General features: G+C 41.6%; 1 protein-coding gene and 1 pseudogene across 1 annotated transcript in view; both read right to left on the bottom strand.

The window, feature by feature from the left end:
* Positions 1 to 8,548, bottom strand: part of MRAP2 (melanocortin 2 receptor accessory protein 2) — a 54,763-nt gene extending 46,215 nt beyond the window's left edge. The window contains exon 1 of the mRNA XM_042985312.1: positions 8,486 to 8,548. The gene's annotated coding sequence lies outside the window, so the exon portion shown is untranslated. The remainder of the gene's footprint in view (positions 1 to 8,485) is intronic.
* An 8,786-nt stretch (positions 8,549 to 17,334) lies between these two features.
* On the bottom strand, positions 17,335 to 25,537 carry LOC107180369 (annotated as a pseudogene).
* Between the last annotated feature and the right edge of the window lie 679 nt (positions 25,538 to 26,216).

Below are 26,216 nucleotides of genomic sequence, written 5' to 3'. Positions count from 1 at the left end.
CTTGGTCCCACAGGAAGGTCTATGATATCTTTTGCCCTAACAAACTCTGCGAAGGCAGGTGATCCTACTGCCCAGGCCACCACATGAGCCCCAAATGCAAGAAACACCTGTACAGTTCTTGTTGTACAAGAAACTAGTGTTTCTTCAAAAGTCCCCCTTGCTGGATTTGGGATGAAGGAAATGATCTTTCTGAATAAATCTCTTTAATAAAGCCTCCTCTCATAATCCTCATATTCTTGAAGCAGCCAGTGGGGTATGTTATGCAAAAGTTCTCAAATATATACACTAAAATTTCTACTTGGTGGTCTAGCACTGTCTTTTGGAATTTCACATAATTTGAATGTGTGGCTCAGTCAAAACTTTACTTCAGTACCCTACTTACATACCCATACACACAAATGCATAGACTATAATTTCCAATTATTTTTAAAGTTTATTTACTTTTATGTATCTAGTAAAGTTGAGGAATTTGAGCATTGAAAGGGGCAGAGACATGGAAGTCAATACTCTCTCACTGGGGGGGAATACTCTCTCAGTCCTGACAGAAAATCACCTAAAATTGGCTTGATCTGATACTGAGAACAAACCTACTTCCTCTTCTCCAGATATCTGAGGACTGGTCTCATAACTGGCCAAGGCTCCTCTCTGCCAGGCTACATACTTATTGTTCCTCACATGGCCTAGTCTTCAGATCCTCATCATCTAGGTCACTTTGCTCTGGATGCTGCAAAGTTAGTTTCTGTCCTCCATTAAGGGGCCACCAGAAGGGGATGCTGTGTGGAGGGAGCCTAGGCTCCCATGATCCAGTCATCACAGGTTTGAGGTAGATGGTAGTAGTTAAGGGCCCAGGTTCTAATCCCAGCTCTACTGTTTACTGGCTATGTAATCTTAAACAAATTATTTAATCTTTCTGTGCTTCAGCCTTCTCATCTGTTACCGGAGAATGGTGATAATTATATTCCCTACTTCATGAAGTTGTTACAGGGATTGAGATAAAATTGTGAAACACTCATAATTATGCCTGGCACATAATAAGCTCCACACAAATGTCTGTTTAAAAAAAAAAAAGACCTGTCATTGTCATTGCAACCCAAGTTTGCGACTGAGTAGCTACTTTACATTATGGTCCTTTCAGGGCTTGGTGAGCCACTGAAATCCTTGGGTTTTTTTTTCTTTTACGTGAATTATGAATTGCTACTCACTGGGGTCACTCCATCTTTTACTTTTTATTTTTTTATTTATTTTTTTTTTTTTTAATTTTTTTTTTCAACGTTTTTTATTTATTTTTGGGACAGAGAGAGACAGAGCATGAACGGGGAAGGGGCACAGAGAGAGGGAGACACAGAATCGGAAACAGGCTCCAGGCTCCGAGCCATCAGCCCAGAGCCTGACGCGGGGCTCGAACTCACGGTCCGCGAGATCGTGACCTGGCTGAAGTCGGACGCTTAACCGACTGCGCCACCCAGGCGCCCCCATCTTTTACTTTTTAAATTGACTGTGAACCTAAATGCAGGACTAGGCCTTCAGCCTTCTAGTATTATTATCTCTTGCCCAGATATAAAATGTGTCTCAAGGAGTATCCTGCCAGATTTTTACTTGCCACATCTCTGATAAATGTCTCCTCTATGCTTTCTCCTGATAAATAATACCAAGGAGTTGCAGGGACAGGGAGAGAGCCTTGTTGTACATCCTCTATTCCCTTACTTTATCCTTAGGGATAGTATGAGACTTTGCAAAATGCTTCTGCAAAGGCAGGACACTCTTTGGGCCATCTGTAATGAGGAGCAGGGACCAGTGACTAAATTATTTGTATGTCTCTAGCTTTGGGAAGCCCCATTTGTAAAATGTAAATAGCAACATCCACCTAGCTGTGAGAAGTAAAGGAGATTGTGCCCAAAAGTGGGCACTAGGGCACTAGGAAGCAGCTTGCCAAGTCACTGCCATACCGAAAACATTAAAAGGTCAAAAATAAACATTCTCTAGAAGAAATAGCATATTGGGCCACAAAATCAGTCTCAAGAAATACAAGAAGATCCAAGTCATATCATGTACCTGTTCTGACCACAACACTATGAAACTAGAAGTCAACCACAGAAAAAAATCTAGAAAGACCAGAAAGACATGGAGGTTATATAACATTCTACTAAACAATGAATGAGTCAACCAGGAAATAAAAGAAGAAATAAAAAGATATATGGAAACAAATGAAAATGAACATAATGGTCCAAAATATTTGGACTTCAGCAAAAGTGGTCCTAAGAGGGAAGTATATAGCAATACAGGCCTACCTTATGAGCAAGAAAAATCTCAAGTAAAAACCTAACCTTACACCTACAGGAGCTAGAAAATGAACAACAAGTGAAGCCTAAAGCCAGCTGAAGGAAGGAAATAATAAAGGTTAGACCAGAAATAAATGATATAGAGACAAAACAAAAACAAAAACAATAGAACATTAGAACAAATCAATTAAACCAGAAACTGGTTCTTTGAAAAAAATCAACAAAATTGATAAACCTCTATCCAGACTTACCTAGAAAAAGTGAAAAGAACTCAGATAAATAAAATCACAAATTAGAGAGAAGAAATAACATCCAACACCACAGAAATACAAACAATTATAGGAGAATACTATGAAAACTATATGCCAACAAATTGGACAACCTAGAGGAAATGCACAATTTCCTAAAAGCATATAACTACCAAAACTGAAACAGGAAGAAATAGAAAATTTGAACAGACTGATACCTAGCAAAGAAATCAAATCAGTAATCAAAAAACTCCCAACAACAGCAGTCCAGGACCAGATGGTTTTACAGGTGAATTCTACCCAACATTTAAAAAAGAGTTAATACTTATTATTCTCTGGGAATGCAAGCTGGTGCAGCCACTCTGGAAAACAGTATGGAGGTTCCTCAAAAAACTAAAAATAAAACTACCCTACAACCTGGCAATTGCACTACTAGGCATTTATCCAAGGGATACAGGTGTGCTGTTTCGAAGGGACACATGCACCCCCATGTTTATAGCAGCACTATCAACAATAGCCAAAGTATGGAAAGAGACCGAATGTCCATCGATGGATGAATGGATAAAGAAGATGTGGTATACATATACAATAGAGTATTACTCAGCAGTCAAAAAGAATGAAATCTTGCCATTTGCAACTACGTGGATGGAACTGGAGGGTATTATGCTAAGTGAAATTAGTCAGAGAAAGACAAATAACATATGACTTCACTGACATGAGGACTTTAAGAGACAAAACAGATGAACATAAGGGAAGGGAAACAAAAACAATATAAAAACAGGGAGGGGGACAAAACAGAAGAGACTCATAAATATGGAGAGCAAACTGAGGGTTATGGGAGGGATTGTGGGGGGGGGATGGGCTAAATGGGTAAGGGCACTAAGGAATCTACTCCTGAAATCATTTTTGTACTATATGCTAACTAATTTGGATGTAAATTTAAAAAAAATAAAAAGTAAAACAAGTTTAAATAAATAAATAAATAAATAAATAAAATACTTATTCTTCTCAAACTATTCCATAAAATAGAAAAGGAAGGAAAACCTCCAAAATCATTTTATGAAGTGAACATTACCCTGATGCCAAAACCTGAGAAAGAAAGCACAAACAAAGAGAACTATAGGCCAATCAATATTTCTGATGAACACAAATGCAAAAATCCTCAACAAAATAGTAGCAAACCAAATCCAATAGTACATTAAAAAAATAATCCACCATAATTAACTTGGATTTATTCCTGGGTTGCAAGTGTGGTTCATATTTGCAAATCAATCAATGAGATACATCACATTAATATAAGAAAGGATAAGAACCCTATGGTTATTTCAATAGATGCAGAAAAGCACTTGACAAAGAACAACATCCATTCGTGATAAAAACTCTCAACACAGTAGATTTAGAGGGAGGATACTTCAACATAGTAAAGGCCATATATAGCTAATATCATCTTAAATGGAGGAAAAGTGAGAACTTTTCTTCTATGATCAGGAACAAGACAAGGATGTCCATTTTCTCCACTTTTGTTCAATATAGTACTGGAAGTCCTAACCACAACAATCAGACAACAAAAATAAATAAAAGTCATCTAAATCAGCATGGAAGAAGTAAAATTTTCACTATTTGCAGATGACATGATACTATATAAAGAAAACCTGAAAGACTCCACCAAAAACTGCTAGACCTGATTAATGAATTTAATAAAGTTGCAGGATACAGAATCAATGTACAGAAATCTGTTGCATTTTTATACACTAATAATTAAGTAGCAGAGAAAGAAATTAAGAAAACCATCCCACTTACAACTGCACGAAAACCAATAAGATACCTAGGAATAAACCTAACCAAAGAGGTGAAAGACCATACTCTGAAAATTATAAAACACTGATGAAATAAATTGAAGATGACGAAATAAGTGAAAAGACATTCCATGCTCATGGATTGGAAGAACCAATATTATTAAAATGCCTGTACTACCCCAAATAATCTATACATTTAATGCAATCCCTATCAAAACACCAACCGCGTTTTTCACAGAACTAGAATAAAAATCCTAAAATTGTATGGAACCACAAAAGACCTCGAATAGCCATCTTGAAAAAGAAATACAAAGCTGGAGGCATCATAGTTCTATACTTCAAATTATATTACAAAGCTATAGTAATCAAAACAGATGATACTGACACAAAAATAGACACACAGATCAATAGAACAGAATAGAAAACCCAGAAATGAACCCACAATTACATGATCAATTAATCTTCAACAAAGCAGAGAAGAATATCCAATGGAAAAAAGACAGTCTCTTCAACAAATGGTGTTGGGAAAACTGGACAGCCACATGCAAAAGAATGAAACTGGACCATTCTCCTTCACCATATACAAAAATAAACTCAAACTGGATGAAAGACTAAATGTGAGACCTGAAACCATAAAAATCATTGAAGAAATAACAGGCAGTCATTTCTCTGACATCAGCTGTAGCAACTTTTTCTAGATAAGTCTCCTGAGGGAAGGTAAACAAAAGCAAAAATAAACTATTAAGCTATGTCAAAATAAAAAGCTTCTGCACAGCAAAAGTAACAATCAACAAAAGTAAAAGGCAACCTACAGAATGGGAGAAGATGTTTGCAAATGACATATCCAATAAAGAATTAGTATCCAAAGTTTATGAAGAACTTATAAAACTCAACACCCAAAAAACAAGTAATCCAATTTAAAAATGGGCAGACGACATGAATAGACATTTTTCCAAAGAAGACACAGATGGCCAACAGACACATGAAAAGATGCTCAACATCACTGATCACCAGGGAAATGCAAATCAAAACTTCAATGAGATATCACCCCACACCTATCAGAACGACTAAAATCAACAACACAAAAAAACAAAACAGGCTTTGCCAAGGATGTGGGGATAGGGGAGCCCTTTTGTACTATTGGTGGGTATGCAAACTGGTGCAGCCACTCTGGAAAACAGTATGGAGCTTCCTCAAAAAGTTAAAAATAGAACTACCCTACTATCTAGTAATTGCACTACTAGGTGTTTGCCCAATGAACACAAAACATTAATTCAAAGGGATACATGCACCCTAATGTTTATAGCAGCATTATATACAATAGCCAAATTATAGAGCCCAAGTGTCCATCGACTGATGAATGGATGAATGGATAAAGAAGATGTGGTATATATAAGCAATGGAATATTACTCAGCCATAAAAGAAGAATGAAATCTTGCCATTTGCAATGACATGGATAGAGCTAGAGAGTATTGTGCCAAGCAAAATAAGTCAATCAGGGAAAGACAAATACCATATAATTTCACTCATGTGTAGAATTTGAGAAACAAAACAAATGAGCAAAGGGGGGGGGGAAGAGAGAGAGAGGCAAATCAAGAAACAAACTCTTAACTATAGAGAACTGATGATTACCAGAGGGGAGGCAGGTGGGGGGAATAGGTGAAATAGGTGATGGGGATTAAGGAGGGCACTTGTGATGAGCACGGGGTGTTGTATGAAGTGTGGAATCATTATACTTTACACCTAAAACTAGTATTACACTGTATGTTAACTATCTGGAATTTAAATAAAAACTCTAAAAAAATAAATAAAAGGTTAAAAATAAGGAATTTATAGAGGAATTCTGATTGGCAAAATATCAGGCCTAGAGAAATGGGGAAGAGGAAGACTACATTTTCCAGAATGTGCAGATGATACAATTTGCAAAGTGAAACCGCACCATGAGCAGAGTGGGGGTAGCCTAGAAGGATGAAGAGGGACATCCAGGGATAGGTATGGACACCCCTACAGAGGCAGCAGGATGGACAACACAGAACAATACACACGCACATTTGATAAAACAATACTCTCCCTTGCACATGCAATGCACTTGATGTTTTCTCTCCCCTGCTATTTAATTTCACGTTTAAAAAAAAAAATGCTGATGATGGAGCACCTGGGCGGCTCAGCTGGTTAAGCATCCAACTCTTGATTTTGGCTCAAGTCATGATCTCACATTTCACGGGACTGACTCTGCATCAGGCTCCATGCTGACAGTGCAGAGCCTGCTTAGGATTCATTCTCTCTGTCTCTCTCTCTCTCTCTCTCTCCCAGTCTCTTTCCCTCTCTCTCAAAATAAATAAAATAAACTTTTTTTTTAACGTTTTATTTATTTTTGAGACAGAGAGAGACAGAGCATGAACGGGGGAGGGGCAGAGAGAGAGGGAGACACAGAATCGGAAGCAGGCTCCAGGCTCTGAGCCATCAGCCCAGAGCCCGACGCGGGGCTCGAACTCACAGACCGCGAGATCGTGACCTGAGCCGAAGTCGGACGCTCAACCGACTGAGCCACCCAGGCGCCCCCAAAATAAACTTTTTTTAAAATGCTGGCGCAACTCACTACATTCATATCATTACCCTATATGAGTTATAACCCACATTTGAAAAACAACGAGGTATGGCATGCTCCAATCTACAAACGGGTAAGTCTCTAGAAAAGAGAAATCGTTTGACATAAATTGTCTTTGCAAATCCTTTCCTGGGTGGTCTTTAGCTTTCTCCTTTAAAAATTTGTTCTGAAACACTGCCAGGATTCAATGTTTCCCTCTTTTGAAAAGTCTGGTTGGGGTTCTCCTCTCTCAAGCCTGCTTTAGGTGAATGCTTTCACTGCTCTAGGATGCCTGTTTTTTGGCCTTGAACAATCCAGCCCAGTCTTGGGTTTCAAGACCTCTTAAAGGGGTCTTATTTCTTTGCTCCCAGAAAGAAACAAACTGGGAGCAACTCTGCCTTCTCCTCCACCTGCTGGTATCCTGTCATCTTCCATAAACATTGGATGATCAGGGCATAACCCCTTGATGTGGATACTCCAACTCATGGTGGCCTCTCCCATCCTGGACCTTACCGGTGGCAGGCCCAGGCCACTTTCCTACCTGTGTTCTTAGTAAGGAACCCCTTGTGATGTACCTAAGGGGCACTAGCTTCACAGTCCTAGTTTCCAGGCCTCTACTCCCACTATTAACTGGAGGATTCGGTTGGAAAACTTGTATCTCAACCTAAGCATTTTTCACGTGCAAACTGGAAATACTATCACTTACCTTTGGGGTTTTCATAAGGATTTATAGATGGAAGTTCCCCTCTCTTCCCTGGAATAGCATTGGCAATTTCTCCCAACCCCCCTTTGCTTTCAGGACACCATTAAATGTTTCCTTATGTCATGAGATTAAATCCAGAGTAATAGCTGGGATTCCTCGAGTCTTCTAAACTGCTTAGGAAACCACAAAGCCTCAAAACAACTTTCTAACGAGGCGATCTTTTGTCTTCCTCAATTAATTATGCGGCAAGGATGGAAAAGGAAGAAAAACGACACCGGTATTTCCATCTAATCAGTAAAATGACCTGCAGGCAGGCTCCCTAGCGCAAACGAAATGAATTAACTGTCAAGCCAGGGTTGATTCCGAGAACCCTGCCCACCGCAGGGGGCGTGCACCCCGGGCCAGCGGACAGCGCACTTCCCCTGGATGCGTAGGGTCCCCGCGCCCAGAAGGGCTCTCAGCTGTAGGGCACAAAGGTGGCAGGCAGACCAGGGTGTGGAAAGTTTTCTCACGGGCGGGGGAAGGTGTTCCACGGCCTTCCCAGTGGAGCGGAGGAAACCCACCCAAGCCGAAGCCCGAGCCCCGAGCGCCACCGCTCCCAGCCTTTTCGGACGGCCTCCGGCGGGACGCTCACATCAGCGGGCTGCGAGGAAGGTTATAAACTTGGGTGCTCTCCACGGGGTCTCACTCTTCTCCTGCGCACCTCCAAAGCCTCAATTTTCCCCTTCCCACTCCCATCCTCCCAAACATCCCCCAACTAAAGTCCACCCCCAAACCCAACGGAGCCCGACTGCCTGCCTTCTCTCAAGCCTCCCGCACCCAGTGCCTCGGCTCTGCGTGGTCCCGGGCGCCCCGTCCCGCCCGCGGTTACCGGCTGGCGCTCCCCGGCCCGCGGGCGCCGCTCCTCCGAGGTGCGTGAGCTTCGCCACCGCCTCCACCTCCTCCCGCGGCCCCGGGCTTGGCGAGTCGCTCCTGGCGCCGCGGTGCGGCGGGGACGCGCGCTCCCGACCTGCAGGCGAGCTGGCCCGGGGATGCCGAGGCCCAGAGGAGGCGAGCTTTGCCGAACCCTGCCCCTGGCTGTCTGGATAAGAGCTTTCCGCCAAGAAAGGGAAAAGGGATCCGAGAACTCTTTACCCTCCCCAGCTCTGCAGTGGGTCCCTCAGGCCGATTTTGACTAATGAGCTGAGCAAGGAGAGGGCAGCATGAATGAGATTTATGAGAAATCCTCAGCGTTGGATTCAAGTTCAGTAAGGCCGGGCTCCTCTAGCAAGAGCTGCTAGAATTACCTCAATTTCAGTTTCTTCTCTTGCTTCCAGGTACCGGTGCCAACGGACAGTCTAAATGTCCCCCAAACAGGGCCTCAAAAGGATAGGACTGGACCAAGAAAGAGTAGTTTCAAGTTAGCAGAAGTGGCTGTCTCCTCCCTTCCAGTAAATCTTTACTGGATTCGTATTCCATGCCAGACGCTGATCTGGGTGCTGTGGATACTATCTCCTGGAGCTTGTCTTCTAGTAAAGAGACACTCAATAAACATAAATAAAATATGCAGTATGCGCCATGGCAATAAATGCTACCGAGAAAGAATAACTCAGGGAGCGGATAAAGAACGTTGATGGCTGTGGTCGGAGGTGGCCCCAAGTGAAGGTGGCTCTTGAGTATGTAAGAGATGGACCACGGGAATCTACCCCATAAACCAAGAGCACACTGTACACACTGTATGTTAGCCAATTTTGACAATAAATTATATTTTTAAAATATTGAAAAAAAAAAAAGAACTGAGATAAGAGAGCAAATCCTGCTGGCATCTGGGAGAAAGCCCTTGCTGCGTTCCTCTCACTGAGATGTTCTTTATTGTGGGAGGCATTTCCTTTACTACGCATAGGCGCCCTATCAGGCAGTATTATTACCATTTTACAAATGAGGAAAGTGTAGTTTAGGGAGGTTACATGAATTGCCTGAGGTCACAGATTATGGTAAATGGAGGAGCTTCCCTTCAAACTCAGGAAGCCTGGTGCCCCAGAACCATGGTTTAACCAGAACCACAGGGCAGTGGGGAAAATGCAACATTAGCAGCACGCAGGCAGGCAGGCAGGCAGGCTGGCGGCGGTGTGATTAACTCCATCTCTCAGTGTCAGAAAAAGATTCCCCGTGTCACTGACTTTTTTGAAAAAGCTAGTTCCATTATTACGTGTCATATGAAACATCTTGCAAACATCTTTACAGCTGTGTGTGTGTGTGTGTATAATCCTCACCCTCATCCTCAGACAGGGTAATTCTCAATGACATAATCTGACCATCTGTGATGAGATTCTCAAGTCCTTCCCTAACTCTGTGCATCGCTCCTGCTCCTGTTTATGCAGACACAATCTGTCACCCATGCAGTGGAGCCTGCACAGCACGACATCAGAGAGCAGAGCCACAAAATTGGGGGCGCTGAGAGGCAAAGGGGCAAACCAGTCTCCGCCTCAGAGTCAGAATCTGATGGCCGCTTTGGGGCAGAGTGCCAATGGCTCCTGAGGCAGAGAACAGGGGCACATTGCACTATGTGGCAGAGGCCACTGAACATCAGTTTCAGAGGCTAGAACTGCCGCATCCAGTGGGAACAGCACCGTCAGTAGAATGGTCGAACTCCTGTTTCTCTGCTAAGTATTTCTGCCCTCCCACAGCTACACCCATTCCCTTCTCCTCTCCCCCAGTGCCAGCAACATCTTCCTACCTGGAGTTTGGCTATTAAATAGTCTCCTCTTATTCCTCCATAGCCACCCCCCTCTCTCTATATATATAGATATAGATGATACAGATATATGTAAAGTTTATTTATTTTGAGAGACAGAGCACGAGTGGGGGGAAGGGCAGAGAGAGAGAGAAGAGAGGGAGAGAATCCCAAGCAGGTTCTGAGTAGAACCCAGCACCGGGCTCCAACTCACAAAGCTGTCAGATCATGATCTGAGCTGAAACCAAGAGTCAGACGATTAACTGACTGAGCCAGCCAGGTGCCCCTGGCCTGATTTATATTTAATTTTTCCACAAGTCTTAGCATAGTACCTTGCAGTCAGTGGACCTTTAGTGAGTATTTTGTGAATTAATCTATAAGAATGCAACTTCAGTGTCTCTTACTTTTGTCTTTTCATTCCAAAATAGCTTTCAAGATCATGGTAATTTAGTGACAAGACTGAGTTACATGTAGCTATAGCTGTTGCTTGTCCATAGAAATTGACAACAGTTTACTTTGAGGTAAATTCTATTTGCCCCATCCTGGAATTTGAAAACTGAGATTTAGGAGTAGATCCTAAGGGCTCTCATCACAAGGAAAGTTTTTTTCTGTTTTTGCTTGTTCTTTTTACTGTATCCATATGAGAGGATAGATGGTAACTAAACTTACTGAGGTAATCACTTTGCAATACATGTGAGTCAAACCATTATGGTGGTTTATATATACAGTGATTCTGTCATTAATTAACTTATATAGTGATGTATGTCACTTATATCTCAATAAAACTGGAGGAACAAAGACAAGGAACAGTAACAGAGTTATTGCACTCAAAGTTGCTTGCAATCTAGTAGAAGGGACAGACAAATTGGAAAATACTCAGACTTCAGTGTTATATAGCTTATAAAAGAGATGCATAGAGGTCCTAAAGGGACACTTTGTTTTAGCTTTGATAATGACAATAAGGATTCACTGAAAAGATAGAATATAATTTTAATTTTGAAGGATATAGTTTTTTATAATGAAAAAAAGCATATGGTAGACAAAGGGCATCTGCAAAAATATGGAAGCATGAAAAAATACTGTACATTCAGGGAATGACCGCAATGATTCAGGGTGGGGGGGTGCATCATGGTGAGAGCAGTACTGAGGGCAAGCTGGAAAGGTAAGCACAGCCAAAACACAAGGGGTCCATGGAGTCCACTACTCTCTTAAAATGTACAAAATCATGGATGTCTACGTACATGCATTTTCCAGGGAAGAGGTTTGATAGCTTTAGTCAAATTACCAAAGGGGTTGACTGACCCAGAGCCAGGAGGTGGCCTGCTGCACAATCCACAGAACACAGGTAACCCCCAGGAGATTGCAACATCAGGATTGGGGGTGGGCACAAGGCTCACCCCACCAAATCACCTCCAAACATGGAGTGCATTGCCAGCCCTGGGCAAGGATGGCTGAACCCTTACCCTTCAGCACCTGCACCCAGATCCCCTCCAAGGGCAGAAGGAAGGCAGAGCTGGGCAGCCAACATACCAGAAGGAGGGAGCTGACAGCTCAGAACTTTTACCGGACAGCAGGACCACAGTGAACCAAGATTCTAAGCCCTCGGTGCATTGCCCCACCAGACTTGTGCCCCTACCCTACCTTCCTATGTTGAAGTCCTAACCCCCAATACCTCAGAATATGACTATATTTGGAGATAGGGCCTTTAAAGACATAATTGAGGTCAAATGAGGTCATGTGAATGGGCCTTAATCCTATCTGACTTGTGTCCTTATAAGAAGAAGAGGTGAGGACACACAGACACTTGTGTACACAAAGGGATGACCATGGCAAGAGGCACCAAGAGGGAAGCCACATGCCAGCCAAAGAGGGAGGCCTTAGAGGAAATTAACCCTGCTGGCACCTTGATCTTGGACTGCCAGTCTCCAAAACAATGAAACAATAAATTTCTGTTGTTTAAGCCATCAAGTCTGTGGTATTTTGTTTGGCAGCCCTAAACATCTAATAGATTTACAAAACATAGATTCAAATTCAAAGATGAAAATTTTAAGAAATTCAGTATAGTGGCCACAGAGCATTAAATCTCAAATGAGGGCTTTCCTAAGCATGGAATGTCGTGCTGCTACACTGGTCACATCCCCCTGAAGCCAGGTCTTAGAAATAAAGGAGTGACAATCTGCAGACAATTTGGGATCTGGGAGTGGAGAGGTGTGGCTAAAGCAGTGGGAACGGATGAGACTGCCTCCCAGAAACACGAAGTGAAAAAACAAGAGAAGAGAAAGAGTTGATATCAGAAACATGGAACACAAATCTGGAAGGAAGACAGAGAAAGAACGATTAGAGAAATAAGAGATGAACAAGAGAAGGTGGAACCTGATGGAGAAATGGGCACTAGTGTCAAAGACCCAAGGTTAGGTGATTAAGAACTTGAGCCCATTGGTCTTTGCACAGAGGTCATGTGGTGGAAACAGGTCAGATTACTGTTGGTTAAAGAGTAAGGACGGCAATTATAGGCTACTCCTCTAAGGAGGCTGGGGAGGGGCTGGAAGTGGGACTGCTGGGGACCTCTGTGCAAGCACAGGAGGAGTCCAGGAGACTGAAATCCAGCCCCACATTCTGTCACCCCATCAGCCTTCAGGTCAATGGGAGGTATTCTAGCAGAGGCACCAAACTGCTTAGCCTTGAATAACAAAGCTGTAGCTGGAGCTTTTCTTTTTATCTGTTTATTCTTGGGGTCCCCTCTCTTGTTTCATGAGAGCAGGAACTGTTCTGTCTCCACCAGGGACTAGCTGCAGCACCTGGCACCCAGGAAGCACAGCAACATATGCTGAATAAATTAATGGAATGCAGAGTCAAGTGACAGGTTGTGTTTGTTTTGTTTTGTCTTCATTTATTTGTTTCAGATGAAAAAGTCTTAAACATGTTTATAGATTGAGAGCTTCCAGAAGGAAGAGAGAAGTTGAAGAAAGATTTGAGAGAGGAAAGAATTGATGAAATAAGATACTAGGGAATAGAGTAAGAAAATAAATCAACATAAATACTAGAAGCAAACATTTTTTTTGTATCTGAATCATCCTTTGGGAAATTCATTTATTCATCTAGTGGTGACTACCTTGCTTTATCCTGGACCCTACTAGGGGGCACCTGGGTGGCTTAGTCAGCTAAGGTTTCAGCTCTTGGTTTCAGCTCAGGTCACGATCTCAGTTTGTGAGTTCAAGCTCCACATGGGGCTCCACACTGACAAAGCAGAGTCTGCTTGGGATTCTTTCTCTCCCCTACCCCCCACTGAAGTTCACTCTCTCTTTCAAATAAATAAACTAAAAAAAATTATAATCTGGACTCTACTGGGAATGGAGAACTTTTAGGAAGGGAGGTTGGATACAAAAGAAAGTGAAAGAGCTATTTCCTTCCAGCTATTCAGGATGGCACCTTCTAGTTGAAGAGATTTCTCATGGAAAAAGATAAACAATGATGAAACACAGCAACACAGCAAGGATGGTCCCAACTGTTTGAGTAATAAAAAACAAAACAAAACAAAACAAACCCACAAAGATTCAGAAACAGAATGAATGGAGAGAAAACCTGGACACGTTAGGAAAATCTACTGCAGAGAAGGAGAGGAGATGGGGGAAAGGAAGCAGAGAAGAAATAAAGGAAGGTGGATTCTGGCATGACCTGCTGATAATAGGTTGGCTGGCAGCTTTCACCATCTGGAAGGCGGGGGCTCAGTGTTGCCCCAGGACCTGGGACAGCTCCATTTATTTTCCGGTTAACGAGGACCCATGCCAAAGGGCCCCGCCAGGAAGCAATAAAAATGCAGACCTGTCTGAGAGAACGACACATCCCTAACGGCTAATGTGTCTGGGTGAGGAAAATTTGGCAGTTTCAGAGAGTCCAATAACATGGCAAGGACGCCCTAAAGGAAATGATGAGAAAGAAAAATGGACATTGTTCTCATATATTGAAGTGTATAACACAGTTACCTCTCTGACTTGATTGTTTTCTTCAAAGAATAGGATAATCCGTCACCAACCCATATCAAAGGCAAAATCACACACAACACACACATGGACGCAGGTGTTCCACCATGCAAAGTTCTCCAAGGGAGAAGCAAGCACAACTCACTTCATTGACATAGTTGTTCAATTAAGCTTCAGAAAATAGAATGGTGCGTGTTTCTTTTTTTTTTTTTTTTTTTTTTTTTTTAAACGTTTTTTTATTTATTTTTGGGACAGAGAGAGACAGAGCATGAACGGGGGAGGGGCAGAGAGAGAGGGAGACACAGAATCGGAAACAGGCTCCAGGCTCCGAGCCATCAGCCCAGAGCCTGACGCGGGGCTCGAACTCACGGACCGCGAGATCGTGACCTGGCTGAAGTCGGACGCTTAACCGACTGCGCCACCCAGGCGCCCCGAATGGTGCGTGTTTCGAAATGCTGAGGCTTCTAAGATGTGAGCAGTTCAGGCTACAGTTGGTCATGTTCTAATCATGAATCTCTCCCAAGTCATTAATAGTGGTAGCTCTCCACCTAATTTCCTAGATGCTTTGAGCATTGTCACCTTTTTTCTTATTCTGCATAAACTGTATTTCATTGCCATCTCTTGGCTTTATACTATTGTTGTTTTTAAATTAGCACAATTATTTCTGAGTCTATGCAAACTGCTCTCCCTTGCCAACCATTTCCTTTTATTCCATGGAGCAAGGACACCAGGGCACACCATACACCTGCATGTGTACAAACAGGGCCGCTCCTCACGGTATCCATCCCGTTCCTCCCTTCCAGTGCCAGCACATTTGCTTGGAGCTTTCCTCTTGCTGCCTATTGTTCCTCTGGAACTGCACAGACTTCCACCTACAGAGCGTGGGACCAAGCAGACAAAACATCTAATGTATTTTTGTTCATGTTTGGCACTCAGTCAGGAAGATGGAGCTCTGAGCCTCTCTGAAATGTCAAGCTGAATACATTTTACACCACCAGAGAGAGACACAGTGCACCAAGGAGAAACCATAGCCTCGTGGTGATAACTAGTAGCCCCAGGCTCTAACGCTCTCGTATTTCTTTTTCTCAAAATCAAATTGTGCGTTTTGGAGTGAATTTCTGGTGGCTTCTTAAGTGTTTACTATCACACGATAATGACGAAGCTTCTGTTTATTGGCTCTGGGCTCACTGACTCACTGACAACAAATGGAAAGCAGAGACTGGTTTGTTCTGGCTCCTTGCTTTCTATTATTCCTTAAATTATATCACAGCCAATATTAGGCATGCATGAATTATTTCAAAATGGAAAAACATATCTCTAGCTCTGCTATTAGAGATTATAGCCACATGCATGTCCCACATATCCATGCCTCTGTCTGCATGCCTGCCACCATGCAGGAAGGTAGGTGAGGACAAGATGAGATCTTGCAGCCCTGCATGGCTTCACCTTCCGACGAAGTCTACCTTTCTCCCACTTTTCTCTCTGATCCCTTTGCCTCAGGGGACTATTGCACTCATTATCTTTACATTAAAGATTTCTTTCTCTAGTTTTAGTTTACGACCAAGCCAGTATATCCCTGCCATTACAGAACATAAACTGATCCACATGCAGTCCCTAAAGTCCTACCTGCTTCAACGGCAGCTCACTGCCACCTGCCTTCACTGAATTGCTGCAGGCTCCTTAACACTGCCGGTCTGGAACCTGTCTGGTATATTCCACACCCTCCTGTTTCTCCCTCATCTCCCAGGAGCATCAGACAGTCAGGCCCTGGGGGACTTCCCTGGAGACAGCTGCCTCTACTTCTCAGGCACTGTCTTGTCACCATTGGCCACCTTTCCCTCAAGCCTTCTTTAACAACTAACACGTTTACACACACACACACACACACACACACACACACACACAATTTCAATCCATTGCAATTTTAGAACTATCTTAGAATAGAAGCCAATAACACTCAGCACTACCCCATGCCTTACCAAGTGCTTTGCAGACATCGCATTTAATTCTTAGAATAATTTTATGAAATAGCTGCTGTTATCACCACTATTCCCATTTTACAGTTGAGGAAACTAAGGCTTAACAAGGATAGAAATGTGCCCCTATGTGCAAAAGCATTCAGCATACTTCTGCCTCTCCTCAAATTATTGCTAATACTATTCTTAATATTTCTGATTCCACCAAAAGGCAGGTCTCTATTTGTAGAAATTGACTCAATGTGAGGAAGGTAGGTAATAATGAGGAGAAGGAACAGAAGGAAGATGTGTGTGTGTGTGTGCACACTCACACACACATGCATGCATGTATCTAGGTATGTGTATTTGTGTATAAAATCTCAAAGAACTGTTGAAATAAATGTAAAAACATTTAAATTTTTATTATTTTTAAATTAGTATCAGCACTTTATGAAAAGCCGAAAGAGGAAAAGAAAATCATCTATAACTTCACCACCATAAAACTACCAATTTTAGCATTTTTGCATTTGCTTTTAGACTGTTGTAAAACATGGCTGTTTATATAATAATCATATTGCATGTAAAAATGTGTGTGTGTATACATATGTGTATTTCACTTAATCCCATTATGGTATAAGCATTTTCCATGTTATTGTATAATTTTGGTAAGCATCACCTTTACTGTAACTGGAATGGTTCATTAAGTATGTGCCATAATTCATTCAACTATCTCATAATTGATAGACACTCAGATAGATTCTGTTTTTTTTCTACTATAAGTTTTGCTGCAATATTTGTATTTATCTTCTATAATGGCAGATATGACAAAAGTCACAGCAGTTATCCCCTCTAACCTTAATATTCATTTTACATTTGCAGACATTTTTCAGATGCATACCCACACGTGGTGCCAACAACGGCTGTCTTTGTAAAAGCCGCTGTGGGTAACAAATGTACACTCGTAAAGGGTTTTGTTTGGTCTTTATTTATAAACTGTAAATCTCTACTTATCCTGTTAACAAGAAATGTAGTTATTAAGCACCCTGAGTTTATAAATGAGAAACCACTCAATTTAGCCAGGACATGAGAGATCTGAGGGCAGGAAGAGGCGACGACGGTCTTTAAATATTTGAAGGTGAAAGAACTGGGGAGACTTGATCTGTGGCCTCAGGTGGAGGCGGGTTTCATCTGAGTGAACTTCTGCCAAGTGGCCCCGAGGCGGCCCCCTAGTGGCTGTGATCTGGAACAGGCTGGTGCAAGCGCCTGGCAGGGACTGAATCAGGGAACTCAGGCGGCTCCACACGGCTGGGCTCCCTGAGATCTTTTCCAGCCCTGAGGGGCGGTAACTGTTAGAAGTTACACAAAATGACTTTTTTCCTTTTGTAAAACAGAAAATAATCAATTACCATAAATTTGAATTGTTTAAAGTGAAAATGTGAATCTTTTTTTAATGATGGTGTGCATTGTGCATGCAGTATATTTCAGGATTGTTTTATCTTATTTTTAAAGTATTTATTTATTTATTGAGAGAGAGAGAAGGGCAGAGAGAGAGAGGGAGAGAGAGAGAAACCCAGGCAGGCTCTGCCCCATTAGTGCAGTGCCAGATGTGGGGCTCGACCTCATGAACTGTGAAATCATGATCTGAGCAGAAGTTGGATGCTTAACTGACTGAGCCAACCAGGCACCCCTGTTTTATTTTATTTTATTAATGTTTATTTATTTATTTGGAGAGAGAGAGAGAGAGATAGAGTACGAGCAGAGAGAGGGCGGACAGAGAGAGAATCCCAACCTCAGCACAGAGTCCCATGCAGAGCTTGATCTCAAGAACCATGAGATCATGACCTGAGCTGAAATCAAGAGTCAGCCACTTAACCAACTGAGCCACCCAGGTGCCCCTCGGGCATTGTTTTAAATGCTGGAGATAGGAGTGAGCAAAATAGATAAAACTTTGTACCTTAAAATACCTTCAAAATGCTTCTGCATGTATTTTCTTATTTGACCTCATGATGATTGGGTGAAGTGAGCTGAGCAAGGATTCTCCCCACTATGCACAAGGAAGCTAGGGCTCAGAGAGGGTCAGTGACTTGCCCAGAAACACATGTGGGAGAAAAATGAAAACTGGCCCTATGAGCTCCTGCCCCAGTGCTCCAAGCACTGCCCTGTCACTGCCAGCGGAGAGGAACTAGTGCTCCTATATTCCCACCACAGACTTCGAGGGTGGGCAACACATCCCCAATTCCCTAAAATCACTGCATTTTTAATGTAGCAAAGAGATTAAACCTCGGAAGCAGTGCTCATTACAAGCCTAATGCACTTTAATTTCTAAGCTATGAGGTTCACAAAGACTGATGTTGTATCTTGCTCATTTTTAAAACTCCATGCCTGACACATAGCATGTGCTTTATCAGTGTTTGTTAATGGATAACCACAACTCATAAGTATCAAATGCTATTCTTTTTTTTTTTAGGTTTGTTTGTTTATTTATTTAAGTAATCTCTGCACCCAAGATGGGGCTAGAACTCACAACCCAAAGAACAAGAGCTGTATGCTCCTTTAAGTGAGCTAGTCAGGTGCCCCCTCAAATGCTGTTTTTATGTTGTGTTTTTAAAGTATGCTCTTCTTGGGGCTCCTCGGTGGCTCAGTCAGTTAGGCGTCAGACTTTTGATATTGGCTCAGGCCACGATCTCACAGTTTGTGGGATTGAGCCCTGCATCCAGGCCCTATGCTGGCAGAGCGGAACCTGCTTGGGATTCTCTCACTCTCCCTCTCTGTCCCTCCCCCGCTTGCTCTCTCTTGCTCTCTCTCAAAATAAACGTTAAAAAATTACAAAAAAATAAAGTATTCTCTTCTTGTGAAATTATAGTACCTCAGAAATGGAAAGTTGTTACATTTCACATGACTTTAAAGAAACTAGAAGGCTAGGATAAGGATCCATGTATCGATTATAGAAATGCTTGGTTGAGACGTGGGTGGGACTGATGCCTCGGAGAAACAAGGGTCTGCCTTAATCTTCATTTTAAAGCATTGGTTGGTTATTTTGAGCATTGGTTGGTTAAAGCATGATTTTTAGTGCATTTCAGTATGTTCTGTTTAATTAAATTCTGGCCTTTGGTTTTCCAGTACTTTAACTAAATTCTTCATTATAATCACTGGGTTGTATTTACCCAGAAGTAGAATCATCTTGTGCCATCACAGGCATTCTCTACCCTTGGAAGCTAAGAAAAGTAAACACATCTTTCCATGGCAGGTTTCTAGTAGCTCTCTGTTTAAAGGGAGAAGTTAATGAAAAGGTAGCACCATGCTCCCTTTTCAAGTCCTCATTAATTGAAGACAAAGCCATATTAGACCTAAAGTAGAAAAGGATAAGCACACATATATACACATAAATAACAAAAATATAGCATATGCATTTATAAATATACATACAGGCACACCTCACAGATATTGCAAGTACTGTTCCAGACCACTGTAATAAAGCAAATATCGCAATAAAGTGAGTCAGATGAATTTTTTTGTTTCCAAAAGCACATAAAAATTATATTTACACTATATAAGAGTCTATTAAGTGTGCTATAGCGTTATGTCTAAAAAATAATGTACATACATTGATTTAAAAAAAATGCCTTATTCCTGAAAATGGCTAACCATCATCTGAGCTTTCAGCAAACTAACCATTTCGCTGGTGGAGGGGTTTGCCTCAGCGTTGGTGGCTGTGGACTTATCAGCATGGTGGTTGCTGAAGGTGGGGGTGGCTGTGGCAATTTCTTAAAGTAAGACAATGAAGCTTGCCGCAGTGACTGACTCTTCCTTTCACAAACCATTTCTCTACAGCATGCGATGGTGTCTGATAGCATTTTGCCCATAGTACAACGTCTTCCAAATTGGAGTTGATCCTTTAAAACCCTGCTGCTGCTTTATCAATGACGTTTATATTATATTCTAAATCCTTTGTGGTCTTTTCAACAATCTCCACAGCGTCTTCACCAGGAGGAGATTCCATCTCAATAAACCACTTTCCTTGCTCGTTCATGAGAAGCAGCTCCTCATCCATTTGAATTTGATCATGAGATTACAGCAATTCAGTCACATGTTCAGGCTCCACGCTTAATTCTAGTTCTCTTGCTGTTCCCACCACAGTTACTTCCTCCACTGGTGTCTTGATGCCCTCAAAGTCATCCCTGAGGGTTGGAATCAATTTCTTCCAAACTCCTGTTAATCCTGTTGATAATTTGACCTCTTACAACAAATCATGAATATTTTTAATGGCATCCAGAATGGTGGACATTTTCCAGAAGATTTTCACTTGTCTTTGCCTAGATCCACCAGAGGAACCTCTATCCATGGCAACTATAACTTTACGAAATGTATTTCTTAAATAAGATGACTTGAAAGTCAAAATTACTCCTTGATTTGTGGGCTGCAGAATGGATACTCTATTAGCAGGCTTGGAAACATGAATCTTGTCATACATCTCCATCAGAACTCTTGGGTGGCCAGGTACATTGTCAATGAGCAGTAATGTTTGGAAAGGAATCTTTATTTTGAGCAGTAGGTCTCAACAGTGAGCTTAAAATACTCAGTAAACCATGTTATAAAGACATGTGCAGTCATCCAGGCTTTGTTGTTCCATTTATAGAGCACAGGCAGAGTAAATTTAGCATAATTCTTAAGGACCCTAGAATTTCTCAGAATTGACTTTAACTTGAAATCACCAGTTGCATTAGCCCCTAACAAGAGAATCAGCCTGTCTTTTGAAACTTTGAAGCCAGGTATTGACTTCTCTTCTCTAGCTATTAAAGGGCTAGATGGCATTTTCTTCCGATAGAAGACTATTTAATATACACTGAAAATCTGTTGTTTAGTGTAGCCACCTTCATTAATTATCTTAGATCTTTGGATAACTTGCTGCAGCTTCTACATCAGCACCTGTTTCTTCACCTTGAACTTTGATGTTATGGAGACGGCTTCTTTCCTTATACCTCATGAACCAACCTCTGCTAGTTTCAGACTTTCCTTCTGCAGCTTCCTCACCTCTCTCAACTTTCATAGAGCTGAAGAGAGTTAGGGCCTTGCTCTGGATTGGGCTTTGGGTCAAGAGAATGTTGTGGCTGGTTTCGTCTCCTATCCAGACCACCAAAATGTTCTCCATATCAGCAGTAAGGCTGTTTTGCTTTAATATCATTGGTGTGTTCACTGAAAAAGGACTTTTAATTTCCTTCAAAAACTTTTCCTTTGCATTTAAAACTCGGCCAACTCATACATGAGGCCTTGCTTTTGGCCTAATTTGACTTCTGACGTGCTTTCTCACTAAGCATAATTACTTCTAGCTTTTAATTGAAAGTGAAGAAGACTTGCAACTCTTAGAGGCCACTGTAGAATTATTAATTGGCCTAATTTAAATATTGCTGAAATTTCAAGAAATAGGGAGGCCCAAAGAGAGGGAGAGAGATGGCTGGTAAGCAGTCAGAACACATACAACAGTCACTGATTAAGCTTGCCATCTTACGTGGGCATGGTTTGTGGTGGCCCAAAACAATTACAAGAGCAATATCAAATATCACTGATCACAGATCACCATAACAAATGTAATAAGAATGAAAAAGTTTTATATATTGTAAGAAATTTTAAAATGTGACGTAGAGACACAAAGTGAGCAAATGCCATTGGAAACATTGTACTCATAGATGCTCCACGCAGGGTTTCCACAAACCTTCCATTTGTACAACATACATCTGTGAAGTGAAATAAAGTGAAGCATAATAAAATGAATATGAGAGAGGGGGAATATTCAGTGGAAGGGAAAGGGCATCAGGTGAAAATAATTTAAAATTCACATCTATCTATGTAGATGGGAAAATCCACAAATGTTCAGTCCTGAAGACAGCTCTAAACTCATGGCTGTCTGTGCCCTGGCCAAAGAATTGTTCACTCTTGTTCATTTGTGGAGGAAAAAATTTAAATCAATTATTGAAATGAGGTTGTTTGATGGGATCCAAGCTATCGAGGAGAGTCACTGTAACAATCAATGAGAACAGGGGTCAGGGTTAAAGAGACCTCAGTTCAAATTTCTGATCTGCGCCAACTTGTTCTGTGTCTGTTTCCTCATCTGCAAGGTATGGATAAACACTGTCTCCAGGACTGTTGCAACTAGAATGAGGTCACTTATGTGAAGAGCTTACAATGGAGTCCGTCACAGAGTAAATGCTCATCAGAGGGCAGTAGCCATTGTTCTCGGTTATGCATGATACAGCAGTCACATGGCCACAGTCTCTACCTTGTAGAGAAAAGATGAGATTTTGAATCTGGACTTTTGAGGTTCAGTCCAAAAGTAGATAAGTTTGTACTCTGGGCAAATCAGTGAATCTATTTATGTTCCTTTTAATGACACAGCATCACTCATCCAAACCTCACAAGTAACAACTAATTCTGCTTCAATTTCAGAGCCACATAAAAAGTGGAACCAACACTTGTTGGTTCCAACCAACTTCACCATAAGATCTGAAGGTGTTTTGCCTCAACTAGGCTTTCCATGAAACCAGAACATCTCCCAGGGAGACAATGCAGCTGCTCCTTGTGGTTCATACTGTGGTTTCTCTCTGTGCCTGAGTGTTTTCTAGAGCTGGATTGCTTTCTTCTCATAAGAAATGATGTAACTCTGGAACACAAGCAAAACAATGAGGGAAAGAAATCTCTGGGCAATAGTGTCCTCAGTTCAAGCAGAAGGTTTTCCAGTATGGAGGTTCCTCAAAAAGTTAAAAATAGAACTTCCCTATTATCCAGCAATTGCACCACTAAGTATTTACCCAAAGGATATAAAAATACTGATTTGAAGGAGACATACGCCCCAATGTTTACAGCAGCATTATCTACAATAGCCAAATTATGGAAACAGCCCAAGTGTCCATTGAATGATGAATGGATAAGGAAGATGTGGTATACATATATGATGAAATATTACTCATCCATCAAAAAGAATGATATCTTGGGGTACCTGGGTGGCTCAGTCAGTTAAACGTCTGACTCTTGGTTCTGGCTCAGGTCATGATCTCACAGTTTGTGAGTTCAAGCCCCGCATCAGGCTCCGCACGGACAGTACAGAGCCTGTGTGGGATTCTCTCTCTCTCCCTCTCTCTCTGCCCCTCACCAGCTTGTGCTCTCTCTTAAAAAAAAAAAAAAAAAGAACGAAATCTTGCCATTTGCCACAATGTGGATAGCTTATGCTCAGCGAAATAAGTCACTTACAGAAAGACAAAAACAATACAATTTCATTCATGTGTGGAATTTAAGAATCAAAACAGATGGACATAGGGAGAAAAAGAGAAAGACAAACCATAAAACAGACTCCTTTTTTTAATGTTTATTTTATTTTTGAGAGAGAGTGTGATCAGGGGAGGGTCAGAGAGGGAGGAATAGAGAGGATCCCAAGCAGCCTCTGAACTGTCAGCTCAGGGTCCAACATGGGGCTCAGTCTCAGGAACCATGAGATCATGACCTGAGCTGGAATAAGAGTCGGACACTTAACTGACAGAGCCACCCAGTTGCCCCCAGTCTCTTGATTATAAAGAACAAATTGAGGGTTGCTGGAGGGGAGGTGGAAGGATAGGTTAAATAGGTGATGGATATTAAGGAGGGCAATTGTGATGAGCACCAGGTATTGTATGTAAGTGATGAATCACTAAATTCTGCATCTGAAACCAATATTGCACCATATGTTAACTAGCTGGAATTTAAGTAAAAACTTAAATAAAAAGGAAAAGTTTCCACTATCTGCTTTTTTAGTAGGTCTCATAACATGGCTCTTTCCTTTGATAAGAAGAGTGGACTCCGTGATGTTAGCTTTCATCTTGGATTCCCCAGAGCATTGCTCCCCCAGGCTTTCCAAGTAAGCAGCCACTTTATGTCTGGGAAGGATTAACAGCAGGTCTGTAATCCATTCTCCATAGGGTTATCCCCAGGAAATAAAGAAGGTGACATGGTCTAATTTTATAAAGATGCTAATGACAGGTTTTATGCCAGGTAAAATAATTGAATTGCTAGTGGAAGAGTCTCCCTAAAAAAACTTTTAGCATGAGTACAAGGCTACCTGTATTGCTTCTGGTAAACAAAGTTGGCATCTGTGAATTTGGGGGGCAGAGTTCTCTGAAAAGTCATGCAAGCTACATAACCAGCTGAATATAAAATGGAGAGTTTTCAAGACTTAAATGGGCTACTTCTGGGTAAGTGATTTGACCAGCACACATCCTATAGAGACCTCATATATTCATCTGGGCCAGAATCAATCCAGTACTTTGAAAAAGGGCTTAGGAACCTTCACTGACAGTCCTAGACTGGCCTATGCTTATGCTATGCCTTTTGATTACTTGTCTCCTTGAAATTATTAATAAAATTTGACCCTAGGTAAGATCTATGATTTGTGTGAGTCTGATGTGATAGTCCCATTTTTTTTTTAATTTTTTTTTTCTCAACTTTTTTTTTTTTTTTTTTTTTTTTTTTTTTTGGGACAGAGAGAGACAGAGCATGAACGGGGGAGGGTCAGAGAGAGAGGGAGGCACAGAATCAGAAGCAGGCTCCAGGCTCTGAGCCATCAGCCCAGAGCCCGACGCGGGGCTCGAACTCACGGACCGCAAGATCGCGACCTGGCTGAAGTCGGACGCTTAACCGACTGCGCCACCCAGGCGCCCCAATAGTCCCATTTTTGTGATCATCCAGGAATACAGTAAAGAAAGAGAAAGGGGTGAGCTCAAATTTCAAGTAGCAGGCATCAGGATGTGGAGTGAATGATATTCCTTCTTGGGAGGCTCCATAAACGGAACACAAATGTTCATTTTGACTCGCCTTTGAGATTGGCCATATGTAAGGACTTGGGACTTGGTCTTGAAAGAGATAGTTTAGGTGAATATTAAGAGGAAAAAGGATGGAATTTAGAAACCCAAGTGGAGATACCATTCCCATCCAACAGATTTCTCTCAAATTCAAATTAAAGGGCTTCATTATAAACTGTTCTTTGACTGAATTAGCTAAGCTCATAACATCAAAGCAGGGATGGTCTTGCCAAACACTGTCAAATCTTGCCAGGTGGATGGAATATTTGAATCAATGTAGTCAATCAAGCAGGACAACCATGTCAAGTATGGATACCAATGTTTTCCAGGTAGGAGTATGGATCATTGAGTTCCTGGGCACATATCCCTCCATCTTGCTTCCAGCTCTGCCTCTCAACAACCCTACCACATAAGGTCATATAGTCCACCTTTGTCCTTGGACTTCCCAATCATTTTGACTTTCTATCCATATCTTCTTATTTTCATTTTCATCCCTCTGGGCTCAACCTTGGTAAGATACCTGCTTGTTTAAAAAACAATAACAACGACACAGTTCACAAGCACTTCTTTCTCATGACGGAGGGAGAATTACTTTCCTTCAGTCCTCCTGAAAGGATTCTGCTGTACAACTTAAGTGAATCATAAAGCAGTATGTCTACTGATTAAATCCAGAATATTAATGTTCCTGTGATTGCTTTGGTCACCTTAGAAACTCTGGAGTGTGGATGAGAACCTGAGCTATCATTTCACTGCCAGAACCAGGTGAAATGATTTGGCTCAAGACAAACTAAACAAGGTATGTCTTTAAACGGCAATTACATTGTTTGAAAACCAGGTCTTTCCTCCAGCTTCCGAGGAAAACTCAGGGTGTAGTGCTGATTAGAGAGCAGAAGTTCTGCCAATTTCTAATGGATGTTTCCCAAGATTGTGGAAGCAGAATGAAAACTGAGTTATCAAAGAACAATTGACTGTGGGCTCCATTTCAGATATCTCATTGGGCAAGTGCCGTTTAATTCTACACCAGATGCAAGGTTTAAATTGATAACTCAAGTAGATATCACAAGAAAATATCATGGATATATGCATACTCTAGAGAAGACATGAAATATAGAATATTTGCAACAGAATAAGA

The sequence above is a fragment of the Panthera tigris genome, chromosome B2 (genome assembly GCF_018350195.1).
Source record: "Panthera tigris isolate Pti1 chromosome B2, P.tigris_Pti1_mat1.1, whole genome shotgun sequence".
NCBI lineage: Eukaryota > Metazoa > Chordata > Mammalia > Carnivora > Felidae > Panthera > Panthera tigris.
Note: the sequence above shows the minus strand (reverse complement) of the source record. Positions and strands in the feature narration are given on the sequence as shown.